Raw genomic sequence first — 15581 nt, forward strand, 5'->3', positions numbered from 1 at the left:
AAAGAAATAGAAAACCCCATCCTAAAATTCACGTGGAATCTCAAGGGACCATGAATAGCCAAAACAATCTTGAAAAAGAACAGCAAAGCTGGAAAATTCATACTTCCTGATTTCAAACTTACTACAAAGCTATGGTAATCAAACCAGTGTGGAACTGGCATAAAGATAACATATAGACCAATGAAATAGAGAGCCCAGAAATAATAAACCCTCACATGGGGTTTATTAATTTTTTTTTTTTTGAAACAGAGCTTCACTCTTGTCGCCTAGGTTGGAGTGCAGTGGCGGGATCTCAGCTCACTGCAACCTCTATCTCCTGGGTTCAAGCGGTTCTTGTGCCTCAGCCTCCTGAGTAGCTGGGGTTACAGGAGCCCACCACCATGCCTGGCTGATTTTTGTATTTTTAGTAGAAACAGGGTTTTACCATGTTAGCCAGGCTGGTCTCAAACTCCTGACCTCAGGTGATCCACCCACCTCAGCCTCCCAAAGTTGCGGGATTACAGGCATGAGCCACCCTGCCCAGCTGGGTTTATTGATTTTTGACAAAGGTGCCAAAACCATTCCATGGCAAAAGGACAGTTTATTCAACAAACGGTGCTGGGAAATCTGAACATCCACAAGCAAAAGAATGAAATTGGACCCTTACCTAACACCATATAAAAAAATTAACTAAAAAATGGATCAAAGACCTAAATGTAAGACCTAAAACTATAGATGCTTAGAAGAAAACATAGGGCTCAGAGAGCTCAGGAGAAAGGAGAATAGGGAGTTAGTGTTTAATGGGTATAGAGTTTCAGTTTTACAGCATGAAGAGTTCTGGAGGTAGATGGTAATGATATTTGCACATCATTATGAAGGTCTGTAATAGTAGATGCAAAAGTAATTGCTGTTTTGCCATTACCTTTAATGGGAAAAACTGCAATTACTTTTATGCCAAATTAATACATTGATATAACTGTACACTTAAAAATGGTTAAAATGTTAAAATTTGTTATGTGTATTCCACTACAATTTTTTAAATGGAAAAAAAAGAAGGAGAAGGAGATGAAGGATTAAGACAGACACACAGGGAGGGAAGATGGCAATCTACAAGCTAAGAAGAGAGGCCTCAAAAGAAACCAATCCTGCCCACACTTTGATTTTGGAATTCTAGCCTCCAGAATTGTGAGAAAAGTAATTTCTGTTGCTTAAGTCACCCAGTCTGTGGTACCTTGCTAGGAGATCCCTAGAAAACTAATACACTCATCTATGAGCCTTGCTGGGAGACAGAGCCCAACCCCCACTGCAGAAGCAAAAAAATGCCAGGTTCTCATCTTGGATTGGTCAAACAAATACATCTTGAACTTTAAGTGGGAGGCTGGTGACATCGAGAAGCAGAGAACCCAGTTTGGTGGATGTCACAGGAACATCAGATTTCCAGGAGCTGCACAACATATAGTTGCTGTGGTCCCCTGTCTGCAGCAGACACAGGTGTGTCGATACACCTGGCCATCCTTTGGTGGTCCCACCAGAGTGCTGATGGCATAGTGACTCATTGTGGTCAAGTGAGCTGGCATCCCCACTGTACAGAAAAGGTTCACACAGCAGGCCTGAGACTTCTGTCCTTAGAAAGGGCTGCTTGAAAGACTGTCCCTGGGCTGGTATCTGGGAACTTGGATTTAGGGAGTATTTTCCCTATTCGCTAACTGTTAAGACGGGCTAATCAGTTTATCAATTAGGGAATGCTTAAATGTTTGTACAATGTGGTTTATGCTAGACACCTGCTTTCCTTCTGAGGGTCTGGTAGTTTGATACATGCTAGGCAAAGAGTGCCTATGAAATTGACCCTTCATAAAACCCTGGACTCCTAGGCACAGACAAGCTTCCCCAGTTTACAACATTCACACCTGTTCTCTCAGTCTGATGCTGGAGAAATTAAGCATATCCTATGGACTCCGCTGGGAGAGGACGCTTAGAAGCTTGCACCTCGTTTCCTCCAGGTTTTGTCCAACACATTTTTTCCATTTACTATTTCTCTTTGTATCGGTTTGCTGTGATAAATCCTAGCCATAGGTATGACTGTATGTTGAGCCCTATGAGTCCTTCTAGCAATTCACCAAACATGAAAGTAATCTCGGAAACGCCTGTAAGGACACACTGTGAATCCAAAATATCTGAGACAGATCTCAATCAATATAGAAAAGCTTATTTTGCCAAGATTAAGGACGTACCCACAACACAGCCTCAGGAGGTTCTGATGACCACATGCCCAAGGTGGTCAGGATACAGCCGGCTTTTATACATTGTAGGGAGACATGAGACATCAATCAATATGTGTAAGATGTACATTGGTTTGGTCCAGAAAGGGAGGACAACTCGAAGCGGGAGGGCTTCCAGGTCATAGGTAGATAAGAGACAAAAGGTTGCCTTCTTTCGAGTCTTTGATCAGCCTTTCACTGGATACAGTTTAGTCTGGCTCAGTGAATCTGCATTTTACATCAGCAGAGGAAGCAATCAGATACGCATTTGTCTCAGGTGAGCAGAGAGATGACTTTCTGTCCCACACCTGTGAAGATAAGCTATCAGTTTACATTGCCAGGGTGAAATTCAACAGAACTGGTTTATGGTAAAGATCTTGAAGGCCACAAGGAATTTCCTTGTGGGCAAATTATGTAGGACGTATGTAGCTTTTTTATCTGTATGGCTATCTTATTTAAGAATAAATGGGAGGCAGGTTTGCCTAACGTTGTTCTCAGCTTGACTTTTCCCTTGGCTTAGTGATTTAGGGTCCTGAGATTTATTTTCCTTTCACAATACTTACCCATCCCTATCGAAGAGGGCTCCTTTATCCTCCACTCATTTGGAACATGTTCTTGAATGATGCACCCAGATCTTTGTCCCAGCACCAGTTCTGGTGACAGGCATTAGAACCACCCAGGGAGCTTGTTAGCCATACAGGATCCTGGGGCTCACACATTCCCTGATTCAGCAGGTCTGGAGCTAGCCCAGGAAATCCGGTGGCTGGCTAGTCCCCCAGGGGGTTCTGATGCTCAGTCAGGCTAGGGAACCCCTGGCTTAAAGGAAGACCGACCTCCCCAGCCCAGAATCTGGACACCTGAGGTTAAGCACCACTTTGGACAATGACCTGAGGGGCTCTCTTGGGCATACCTTCTCCTCGGGGTCCATTTATCTCCACCCCCAATTGAGGGGCTTGGCCCCAGCTCTGGGTTCTTAGTGTTTTGGTCGTCGCAAATCCCTTTGTGAATCTGGTGAAAGCAATGAACACTCTTTCTAGGGAACATGAACACACACACACACACATACACACGTAAGCACAATTTAACCTATAATTTAGGAGCCTATAGACCCCATGTGAAGATCTCTGACCTAAATCCCACCTAAGGCTCCCAACTCTCACGTTCTATGATTCTATCAACAACCAACCAAACAATGAAGCATCTTCTGTCACCTCAGACCCTCAAACTCATGAACCAACGTTTTGGTACCAGCCCCCTAATGTCTGTAAAATTGCAAATACCAAGACTAATGTTCTCTCTGGAGTGGTGCAGATAAACAGTTATATCAAGTATGGTTATTAAATTTCCATATTTAGATGTGGAAAGCCAGGCTCCTCCAGGAGTCCTTAGAAGCCATTCAGTTCCCAATAATCAGATTCACAGCTGCTGCAGCCGATTCTCGACACTTTTCCTCAGGTGGAGTGGAGGCTGAGGTCCTGCTCCCAGGCTCAGCCCTGAGTCACCCACAGGGCTTGGCCACCCATGAGTGCAGGCAGAAAGCAAAGAGAGAGATGCAAGCCAGAAGACATGTCACCTCCTCTGAGGAGCCGTCCCTGACCCCTAGTAGCAGTTAATCATTGCTTCCTTTGCATTTCAACAGTATATTATGTGAGCTGCTATTACAGGCTTTGAAATTATTTGCCTGGTATTATAGTTCATTGTACTCACGTGCCACCTCCAAAGTGCAAGCAATTTAGGATCCAAATTTATTCTGCATTCAGGTCAGATGCCCAGGAACCACCTGCCCTGCCCCAGGCTGCTGCCTGCTGCTTCTCTAATATTCTGTACTTCTTGGGAAACTGCTTTCCTCCGCTTCTGGGATGAGCTCATGACCATGCCCTGGACAGTCAGAGGTTTCCAGTCCTCTGCCACAGTGATTGCTTCAGAGATGGGTACATGACCTGACAAGCCAGTGAAATTCAACCCTGGGATGTTTGCTGAAACTGTCAGAGAAGAGGCATTATCTTTCCACTGGGGTTCCAAAGCTGATTGGATTGAAGCCTGGATCTGCTCTGGGGTTCCAAAGCTAATTGGATGGAAGCCTGGATCTGCACTGGGGCCTCAAAGCTGATTGGATAGAAGCCTGGACCTGCACTGGGGCCTCAAAGCTGATTGGATGGAAGCCTGGATCTGCACTGGGGCCTCAAACCTGATTGGATGGAAGCCTGGATCTGCACTGGGGCTCCAAGTTGATTGGATGGAAGCCTGAATCTGCACTGGGGCTCCAAAGCTGATTGGATGGAAGCCTGGATCTACAGATGCCATCCCTGCTGAGAGTGGAGAGTATGAGCCTCAGCAGAAGCTAGCGAGGACGGCAATGCTGGCAGATAGAGAGAGCAACAAAGTCCTAATAATGAGCTTGTTTGAGGCTCTGGATCCTGCCAAACTGAAGCCAGTGCCACTCTTGAGCTTCTCAGTTTCAACAGCCAGTCAATTCCCTTTTTGTGTAAGCCAGTCTGAGATGGGTTTCTGTCCCTGGTGACCCAGAGTCCCAGATAAGGCCCCCAGAGTGCTAACTTGCCTCTGAGGTACTGAGTAGCTTGGTAAAGGGTATGCACTGGGGCATGGGGCAGTGGCGACTTGTTTGAGGCCATGGAGCATCTTAGGGAGGGGCTGAGACCAGAACTCAGGTTGCTTGAATCTCAGACCATTCTCCACATGACACACTGCCTCTCTTCCTCTGCCTGGGGGTCCAGCATTGGACCAAACCCAAAGCTGCCCTAAAGCCACCACAGAGTGAAATGCTCCCTCAGCACCCACCCCAAAAGGCCCGATGGGGTCCAGGCCACAGACAAGCAAAGGTCAAAACAGGCCGTCCCCATAGCACTCAGGGTAGAGGCTGCTCCTAGCCCGAAGACGGGTTTCCATCCAGAAGGGACTCTGGAGTATGCAGGGAGTTAAGGCAAAAGCCAAAGAGAAGGGACCAGAAGTGACATCTCCACTTTGTCCAGCAGTCCAGGTACTGCTGCTACTGCAACCAGCCTCAAGGACACCAGCTGGGTCATGCTTACAACACACTTTACATCCTTGGATCCTCTCACCTGCCCAGGAAGGGCCATGCCCTTGCCCATGATGTGAGTGTGGTTGAGAAATACTGAGCAAAATCATCCTTCTTTTTGGCTTTTTGCTATTGATTGATTTGTAGTTTTATTGGATTGTGGTTTAAGACTGTGGTCTGTATATAGTAGTTCTTTGGTATTTATTGAGACCTGCTTTGAGCTAGTAAATAATCAATTTTTTTAAATTTCCACATAAACTTGAAAAAATATATATATTTAAATGACAAATACAGGGCTAGGGTTCTCTATGTATGTATCTGACTGAGATTGATAAAGATGGTTTTTAAAACTTCTGTATCTGTGCTAAGTTGTTTCCCTACTACAGCTCTCATTTTCCAGAAGACTATGTTAAAATCTCCCACTAAGACTGCAAATCTTTCCATTTCTTCTTCTAATTGTCTATTTCCTATAAATATTTGAAACAAATGCGGGGAGAGATCCAAGTCCAGGTGTATCTTCCTGGTGAATTGTTCCTTTTACATGATGTAAGGCCTCTTTCTCATGCAATGTGTCTGATGATAATATTGCTACACTGGCTTTCCTTTTTTTGTTTTTTAAGGCAGAGTCTCACTCTGTTGCCCAGGCTGGAGTGCAGTGGTGGGATCTCAGCTCACTGCAACCTCCACCTCCCGAGTTCAAGCAATTCTCTGCCTCAGCCTCCCAAGTAGCTAGAATCACAGGCACCTGTCACCACGCCCGGCTAATTTTTTTGTATTTTTAGTAGAGACAAGGTTTCACCATCTTGGCCAGGCTGGTCTTGAACTCCTCGCCTTGTGATCCACCTGCCTTGGCCTCCCAAAGTGCTGGGATTACAAGTGTGAGCCACCGCGCCCGGCCAACACTAGCTTTCTTTCGGTCAGAAGTTGTTGGGTATACGCTTTCTGTTTCTTTCAAACTTTCAGTACCCTTGTCTTCCAGGTGTGCCACTGTTAATAGCACAAAGCCGGATTCGAGTCGGGGGTGGGGGTGGTGTTGTTAGTGTTGGTAGGGCTGGTGTTTGGGGCTGTTTGTTAGTTTTGTTTGTTTTTTGAGACAGGGTCTCACTGTCGCCAAGGCTGGAGTGGAGCAGCATGATCACATCTCACTGCAGCCTTGATTTCCTGAGCTCAAGGCATTCTCCCGCCTCAGCCTCCCAAGTAACTGGGACCACAGGTGTGCACCGATAGTGTTTTTAATCCAGTCTGAGAATTTCTGTTTTTTAAACGGTAAGCACTATCCACTTACGTGTATTGTGATAACTGAAGAATTCAGATTTCCTTCCAGCATTCTATTTTGTGTTTTGTTTTCACTTTGCTTTTTGTTTGCTTTTTTTTTCTCCTTTTCTGATTTCTATTTGGTTAATCAGGGTTTGTTGTTGGTTTTTTTTTTCAACAATAGCTGTTTCTCCTAAATTCGGGGTTTTTTAGAAGATTCTTTTTCTACTGACTTCAAATACTTAAATGATTTTAGCTAGTTTCTATCATATTTTAATAAATATGTAACAAGATTCCAAGTTACACAGTGTCATTACACATTGTGTCACATCGATGACACTAAGACCTTAGGATCTTTCCTCCAATCTCACCACCATTTTCCAAGTTGTTGTGGTCTAGCACTTTTGAATCCCCAAAACTGGTTGCTATTTAACCACTGTTTTTTATACACTCCGTGCTTATTTAGATTTAATTACCAAATTATTGTCTCACAGTTACTTCTCACGTCCTATTTTTTCCTTCTAGGCTTAAATTACATCTTAATGGAATGCATCCCTTAGTGATGCTTTCAGCAAGGATCTGTGAGTGCTAGAGTCTCTTGGACTTTGTCTGAACATGTCTTTTTTTCACCCTCACTGGTAGCTGGCTACGGAATTTTTGATTAACAATTCTTTGCAGTGGCATCTTTATTATATCGTTCCATTGTCTTCTGGCCTCTGTTGTTACTAAGTCTGCTGTGAGCCAAATCACTGTTATTTTGTAGGTAATTCATTTATGTCTGGTTGCTTTTAAGATTCATCGTTGTTTCTGGTTTTCTGCAATTTTACTCCTTGTATATAAGTGTAGATTTACTTGTTTTTACTTTCAGGGGTAAAACACTCTCTTTTCTCCACTTTTAATATGAAGATTCGTATCTTTCATCAATTCTAGAAAACTCTCAGCCATGATCTCTTTAAATATTACTTCTCTGCCTGGCACAGTGGCTCACGCCTATAATCCCAGCACTTTGAGAGACTGAGGTGGGCAGATCACTTGATGTCAGGAGTTCGAGACCAGCCTGGCCAACATGGTGAAACCCCGTCTCTACTAAAAATACAAAATTTAGCCAGGTGTGGTGGTGCATGCCTGTTAATCCCACTACTTGGGAGGCTGAGGCAGGAGAATCGCTCGAATCCGGGAGGCAGAGGTTGCAGTGAGCTGATATCACACCACTGCACTCCAGCCTAGGCAACAGAGCAAGACTCTGTCTCAAAAAATAAATAAAATATTACTTCTCCCTGAGTTGCTCCATGCTGTGCTTCCTAGAATACCTATTAGATGCATGTTGGACTTTCTCACCCTATCTTCTATATCTCTTAACCTCTCTTTTATAGTCTCCTTTTTATCATTATGTATTGCATTTGGGAGAATCTCATCACTGATTTTCTCCTGGTGTCTAACCTGCTATTTAACCCATCTACTGAGTGTCTTCATTTCCTTGTTTTAAGCTATCTCTTACAGAAGGATGAATGGCTTCATTTCAATGACTGTATTTTCTAGAAATTAAATTTGGTTCTTTTACAAATCTGTTTTTTCTTTTATTATGGTACCCTGTTTTTTCCTTATTGTTTCTTTTCCTTTTTTTTTTTCTCTCTCTCTCTCTTTAGTAAATTCAAATGGCCCCAGGTTCTTAGAATCCTTGTCCTACGTCTGATCTCTTCCTCCCGGTGATTCTTCATGTCCCTTATGATTCTAGACTCTGAGCTCATCTTCAGCAGTCCCATGGGCCCTGAACTGTGAAAGAATTACTGTTGACAGTCTTCTATTCGCTTCTGCAAAGGGCCCCAGAGGGCCTATATTTTACATTAATATCTCAGCGTAGGAAATTCTCTATCACAGACCTTAACTCAGACTCTATACTGAAAGGTGTCATAGACAGAAGGCTTCCAGTTCTTATTGGCTTGGTTCTTGGATCTTAAATCATAGACCCAAATGTGTCTATAGCAAATGAGGTTGAGGTGATAAAACTTCCTTGTTGTACCCTAGAGGACTATATCCAAAGGCTCAGGGTATTGGAATACTGGAGTGAGTTTACTGTGTGAGACTTCTCACCTGCCCTCCAACTATGTCCCCTGGAAGCATCCAGAGGCCACTCCCTTCACCCAGGCTTTGAGAAATACTTTGGTGGGTTTACACCACACCCTTGAAGATCTCCACGTGCTTATTTTCAGTAGACCAGAAATGATAATGGTGTCAAACTGGGTTCCCTGAATTCAATAGGAAAAATGAAATCCCAGGGAAGCAGAAGCCCAGGGATGGCACGGAGCCACCAGAGGCCAGGCTGGCATGGTTCCCGTAATGAGCAACAGAACCAAAGTGTTAATGGTTGGACAAGACTACATCTATGTCATAGGCTGAAAGATCATGGTCTCCCTAGAACTGAAAGAAATGGGCAACCTGCTACTCACTAGGTTTATATAAACAGAAAAGCTCTAGATCAGAAGTTTGACTTGAATTAGCACAGTAGTCAAAGTCAAAGAGTCTTGATGAAGGATTCTCAATATCACATCATAACTAGAGCATGTGAAATGGATTCCATTTAATGCAGCCATGTTTGGATAATACAATCTACCCTGCCCCTTGAGAAGGAACTCAGCTATACTACCAATATACCTTTCCCAACATGACCTGCAGCCATTGGCCAGGTTACTGTGCATTGGAGAAGAGGAAATAACTAGACTTTTTAGAAATTATTAAACACTGGCTCTGAACCGACATCGACCATTCCCAGACTTGAGCTAGTCCACAGGCCCAAAGCCTCTATAAATAATGCAGTGTAACAAACTACATCAGAATTTAGTGGCTTAAAACAACACCATTTTTTCTGCTTATAAATCCGCATTTGGGGCAGGGCTTCATGGGAACAAGTCATCTCTGTGCTACTTGGCCTCAGCTGGAACAACTCAGGCTGGGGGCCAGAATCATCTGAAGGCTCATCCAGATGTCTGGTGGTTGAAGCTTAAAGGACTCAAAGAGCTGGGGACTAGAATAGCTGGGACCCCTCCACTACCTCTCTCTGTCTTTATGTGGCCTTCACTTGTGGTCTGTCCAGGATGGCAGCTTCAGCACAGCCAGACTTCTTATATGTTGGCTCAGGATTCCCAAGGCACAATGGGGAGAGGGAGAGAGGGAAAGAGAGAGAGAGAGAGAACCAGATGCAAACTAAATCTAAATCACCTTTTAGTGCCTAGTTTCAGATTCTAGGCAGCATCACTTCTTCTAAGTTCTGTTTTTTAGAACTGACAGCTCATATTTCAATAAAGAGACGTAGACCCCATATCTCAATGGAGGAGTCTCAACATCACACATAACTAGAGCATGTGAGATGGGCTACATTTAATGCAGCCATGTTTGGATAATACAATCTACCCTGTCCCCTTGAGAAAGAGCTCAGCTACATTCCAATATAGCCTTCCCAACGTGACCTGCAACCATCGGCCGGGTTACTATGCATTGGAGAAGAGGAAATAACTAGACTTTTGAGGGATTACTAAACACTGGCTCTGAACCAACACCAAGCAATGTGGCCACGGCATCATGGATAGAGGCTCTACATGGGCTCATGTAGAACATGTTCTTCCATTCCTTAGGGCCACCTGGCTACAGATATGTCACCATTCCCCAGGGGAACCAGCCAGTGATCCAGTGGCAAGTTGATGACATTGTATCATTTCAATCATGGGAGGAGCAAAACTTTTCTAATTGGAATAGAACCTTTAAATATGGATTTGCTTTCCCTACTGGCCATACTTCTGCTAAAAACTAGCATATGTGGGCTTACTGAATACCTAATTCACAATCATGGTTATTTACTTGGAGGCCAATATAAGGAAGAGAGGGTGACTTCCACAAATCCAAATAAAATATAAGCAAACTGTAGAATTATCATTTTACCTTCATCAATTTCATACTTATTAAAGTACTTTTCTGACAATTTAAGACCAGCAGATGTAAAGTTTCAGGGAAGAATTACTTTTTTTAATCCTGCCCTACTATGATCAAATTTATTATGAAAGATTAGCTAGAGGAAAAAAGCAAACACTTTCTAATTTATTAAAGGAAACATTTCCTCGACTGTCCACCAAGCTTTCTACAAGTTGCAGACCTCGAAACATGTTGATCATTTGATTCCATTTTCTTAAAAAAACCCATCATGGCCGGGTGTGGCGGCTCACGCCTGTAATCACAGCACTTTGGGAGGCCGAGGCAGGTGGATCACAAAGTCAGGAGTTCAAGACCAGCCTGGCCAATATGGTGAAACCCTGTCTCTACTAAAAATACAAATATTAGCTGGGCGTGGTGGCGAGCACCTGTAGTCCCAGCTACTTGGGAGGCTGAGGCAGGAAAATCGCTTGAATCCAGGAGGCAGAGGTTGCAGTGAGCCGAGATTACGCCACTGCACTCCAGCCTGGCGACAGAGTGAGACTCCGTCTTAAAAAAAAAAAAAAAAAAAATCAAATCATAACTTTTATTCTTGCAGCTACACTGAAAACAGTGCCTGTGTCCTGGGATTGCATCACACTAAATAAATCTGAACTTTTCCTCAGGAGCTGAAGTTGTGCAAGGTCAAGATTCCTTTCCAAACAAACCTGTCCATGACACTGCCCCATTTCTACCAGCAGACCTGCTTCGGACCTCCTGGCCGGCTCCTGGCTGCCCTCCAGGAGGCCAAGACATGCCCTGAATGCCAACAGGTATCAGAGCTATGGCTTGGGGCTTTCTCATTCATCCAGAATCTGCTTTGTCTGTGCTCTAAGCCGCGGCAGGTGTCAGAAGCCGATCTTCAAGGCACTGCTCAAGCCCAGCCAAGTTTCTAAAGTTGGAATGCTGGCTGGCAGTGCTAGATATGTGTGTGTGTGTGTGTGTGTGTGTTTGGTTTGGGGGGTAGGGTTGTTTTTTTGTTTGTTTTTGAGACAGAGTCTCGCTCTGTCGCTCAGGCTGAAGTGCAGTGGCGCGATCTCCACCTCCTGGATTCAAGCAATTCTCCTGCCTCAGCCTCACAAGTAGCTGGGATTAGAGGGGTGCGCCATGATGCTCAGCTGATTTCTGTATTTTTAGTAGAGACAGGTTTTCACCATGTTGTCCAGGCTGGTCTCCTGACCTCAGGTGATCCGCCCGTCTTGGCCTCCCAAAGGGCTGGGATTACAGGTGTGAGCCACCACACCCAGCCTGTTTGTTTTTTTTAAAAAAGCCTCCTTGCTGGTAAGTTAAGACCCAGCCTGTCCTTAAGCAGAAGTGTCAGCAGCTACAGAAAGAGTCTCGAGGTGGCTATATCCACACACATCTCCTCTGGTTCACTCAGTCACCCTTCACTAACTACCACCTATGGCGTCAGAGCTGTGGGCCCGAAGAGGGGCAGGGAGTCCTGCTGAGGAAGGCGGCAGTAAGGAGCAACAGTGTCGCATGGAAGTAGATGCATGAGTTACTAACTCGAGTAGAAGAGGACTGTGGGGAGTCAGGGAAGCTGTGCCACTCAAGTCTCCTTCAGATTCAAGGAACAGAATCCCAAATCAAATCAGCTCAAACAAACAGGACACTTACTGGCTCACCTCACTGGGAAGTCCAGGGTTATCCTGCTTCAGGCCTGGCTGGATCCAGGGGCTGAAGCAATGATGTCATTAGGGCTCTGTGCATGGTTTACTTCTGCAGGGAGATGCTCTTCCTGTGGGGGAAAGATGACCACTGCAGTCACAGACTCATCATATCCCACGTGAGTAGTGACAGCAAAATGATCATCTGTCTCTCTCATAACACCACTCCCAGGAAAGGGTCTGACTTGTCACATGCCCATGCCTGAACCAATCTTTGTGACCAGGGAGACAGGATATTCAAACTGATCAGTCTGTATCATCTGCCCACCTGTGGCAGGAGCAGAGCTGTGACCAACAACCCTACCAGGAGCCTGGGGCATGAGGGAGGTGTTGTGCAGACAGACCCAGAGAAGGAATACACGAAGGCTGCTTCAACCACTGAAGGCTTGAGATGGCACGTGAGCTGGCCTCAATGGCTGAACACAATCTACTAAGGGACAGTGAGGAGGCAGAGCAAACACGCATGGGACAGGAGTGATCCTAGAGAATGGCTGGAGAGGGAGAAGCAAGCAGAGCGAGCCACAGAGCCCCACTCCTGGGCCACGTCTGCTCCACCTCTCACCCCTCCCGGCCTGTCTGCCACTTGATTCTGGGGGTGGGGCAGGGTGCAATGATGACAGATGAGGAAGCAGATAGCATACTGACTTCTAGTTAGGCTATTTAAAAATGGAGACTGGCACCACCAAATCCTAGCTGAAAGCATGTTCAGGTGTGCAATGCTGCAATCATTAGGAAGAAGGAGGCCAAACCGGCAGGTGCAGCTACTGAGACCATTCTGGCAGGAGAACCCAGTGCCTGAGGTGAGCTGGCTGCAGTCTCTAGAGGCAAGGGAGGCAATCATTGCCGGGCTTTCAGGGTGAAGGCAGCAGCAAGGATAAGACAGAGCTCAGGATTTAGAACCCAACATCCTGCTTTCAAATTTTTTGTATTTTAAAAAAATAAGTAAACAGGCCAGGCACGGTGGCTCACGCCTGTAATCCCAGCACTTTGGGAGGCCAAGGCAGGTGGATCACCTGAGGTCAGGAGTTTGAGACCGGCCTGGTCAACATGGTGAAACCGCATCTCTACTAAAAATACAAAAATTAGCTGGGTGTGGCGGCACGTGCCTGTAATCCCAGCTACTTTGGAGGCTGAGGCAGGGGAATCACTTGAACCTGGGAGGTGGAGGTTGCAGTGAGCTGAGATCGCGCTACTGCACTCTAGCCTGGGTGACAGAGTGAGACTCCATCTCAATTAAAAAAAAAAAAAAAAAAAGTAGACCTATAACTATGCAAAAAAGCTACCCATAATTCTACCACCTGGAGAAGACCACTGTTAGCAAGTTCATGTATATCCTTCTACACTTTTACATACATTTTCTTATATATCCCCATATTTTTTACACAAAATATATAGAAGCAAAGATACGTACCGTTTCATTTAACAACAACAAAAAGTGGAGATGGAGATCAGACTGTGTCCTGGCCTCGCTTAACAGTGATAGGTGTCAGCGTGGTTCCATGCCACTGCGTGCCCTTTTATTTAAGGGTGAGAAATCTGAGATCCAGAGGAGAGAAATAACTTGCCATTTCTGTGTAGCAGGTCACTGGTGGATCAGAAACAGCGATGCTGGCTCTCACTCACTCTGGTCCTTTCCAGCCATGATGCTGCTGCATGGTGACCTCCCTTTGAAGGTGACACTTCTTCAACATGGGGGGCCTGTGACCTCCAGCTGCAGGCAGCAGCTAGGGGCAGCTGGTGCGATATGCCTTGGACTTCCCCAGCAGATCCCAGGACTCACAACCCTCAGCCTCAGGGCAGCCTGCAGAGCAGCCACTGTGACTCCCTGGCCAGGACCCTGGACCGCACTTCCCAGGAGCTATCACCTCCCGCCCTCCAGCTGGGTCCAATTACTACACAGAGAGATGAGCCTGGACATTACCTCTGGCCAAGAGACAAGGTGTGGCTGGTTCAACCACAGGCCATGGGTACACCCGCCCAGGCATGTCCAGGCAGTCAGGATTCATCTTCAGGTCATCAGGGGACATGTGGCGTGCTTTTCCTGTGGCCAGACAATGAATGCTCTTTGGCTCCAGGAAGGGAGCTGTTCCTCACCAAATGTCACAGCAGTGGACACAGGGGCCCTGACGATGAAAGGCATCCTGAAAGGCAAGCCCACCACCCTGAACCTTCCCAGGGAACTGAGGGAAATGGAGAAGTTAAAGGACAGCTGGAGACACCCACCAGGCTGCAGTCTGCAGAAACAAGAGAGGAAAACCTTAGCAGTCAAGAGAGCTGATGGGTGAAGGGCACCAGCTTTGGAATCTGCTAGCCTGGGTTCCAATTCCCATCAAGTTCTTGCTGGCTGCGTGACCCTGGGTGTGTTGCATTCCCTCTCTTAGCCTCAGCCTCCACATCTATAAAATGGGATTACTCATGATACCTTCCTCCCTGGATAAGTGGAATTTAAATGAGGAGCCAGAGGAGAGCTCTTAGCACACTGCTAGGTGGGTTACTTACGGGTTTTTTGTTTGCTGTTTTTGAAACAGGGTCTTGCTAGGCCAGGTGTAGTGGCTCACACCTGTAATCCCAGCACTTTGGGAAGCCGAGGCAGGTGGATCACTTGAGGTCGGGAATTTGAGACCAGCCTGGCCAACATGGTGAAACCCCGTCTCTATGAAAAATACAAAAATTAGCTGGGTGTGGTGGTGCATATCTGTAATCCCAGCTACTTGGGAGGCTGAGGCAGGAGAATTGCATGAACCCAGGAGGCAGAGGTTGCAGTGAGCTGAGATGGTGCCATTGCACTCCAGTCTGGGCAACAGAGGAAGACTCTGTCCCCCCAACCCCCAAAAAAGGAAAAGAAACAGGATCTTGCTATGTTATGCTGGTCTCCAACTCCTGGGCTCAAGTGATCCTCCCATGTAAGCCTCCCAAGAAGCTGGGACTACAGGCATGCACCACCAATGCCTGGCTACCCACCATTTTTATTATTTACCTGGTGGTGCTGAGAAAGGAGAGATACCACCTAAGTGAATGTAACCACATCATAGACACCCAAAACACCAACTAGTGTGCTCATCATTTTCTTTTCTTTTCTTTTCTTTTTTTTTTAAACAGAGTCTTACTCTGTCACCCAGGCTGGATTGCAGTGGCACAATCTTGGCTCACTGCAACCTCTGCCTCCCAGGCTCAAGCGATTCTCGTGTCTCAGCCTCCCAAGTAGCTGGGACTACAGGCGTATGCCACCATGCCTGGCTAATTTTTGTATTTTTAGTAGAGACGGGGTTTTGCCATGTTGGCCAGGCTGGTCTCAAACTCCTGGTCTCAGGTGATCCGCCCACCTTGGCCTCCCAAAGTGCTAGGATTATAGGCATGAGCCACCGCGCCCAGTCAGGTGTGCTAATCATTTTCTAAACTAAATGTATTAGGCACTTCCTGCCT

At 45.9% G+C, this 15581-nt stretch overlaps 1 long non-coding RNA gene across 2 annotated transcripts; it reads right to left on the minus strand.

Annotated features, from left to right (window-relative positions):
• Positions 1–480: 480 nt before the first annotated feature.
• Positions 481–15293, minus strand: LOC129136216 (uncharacterized). 2 transcript variants are annotated; one of them, XR_008537618.2, is made up of 4 exons: positions 14658–15293; positions 13570–14199; positions 12117–12229; positions 481–2545 (listed from the first exon to the last, which is right to left on the minus strand). It is a non-coding gene; the product is annotated as an uncharacterized LOC129136216 (long non-coding RNA). The 2 variants fall into 2 exon arrangements; XR_008537619.2 differs by having other exon boundaries at positions 13570–15293.
• Positions 15294–15581: the final 288 nt, after the last annotated feature.

This window comes from Pan troglodytes, chromosome 8 (genome assembly GCF_028858775.2).
Source record: "Pan troglodytes isolate AG18354 chromosome 8, NHGRI_mPanTro3-v2.0_pri, whole genome shotgun sequence".
In the NCBI taxonomy this organism is placed as follows: domain Eukaryota; kingdom Metazoa; phylum Chordata; class Mammalia; order Primates; family Hominidae; genus Pan; species Pan troglodytes.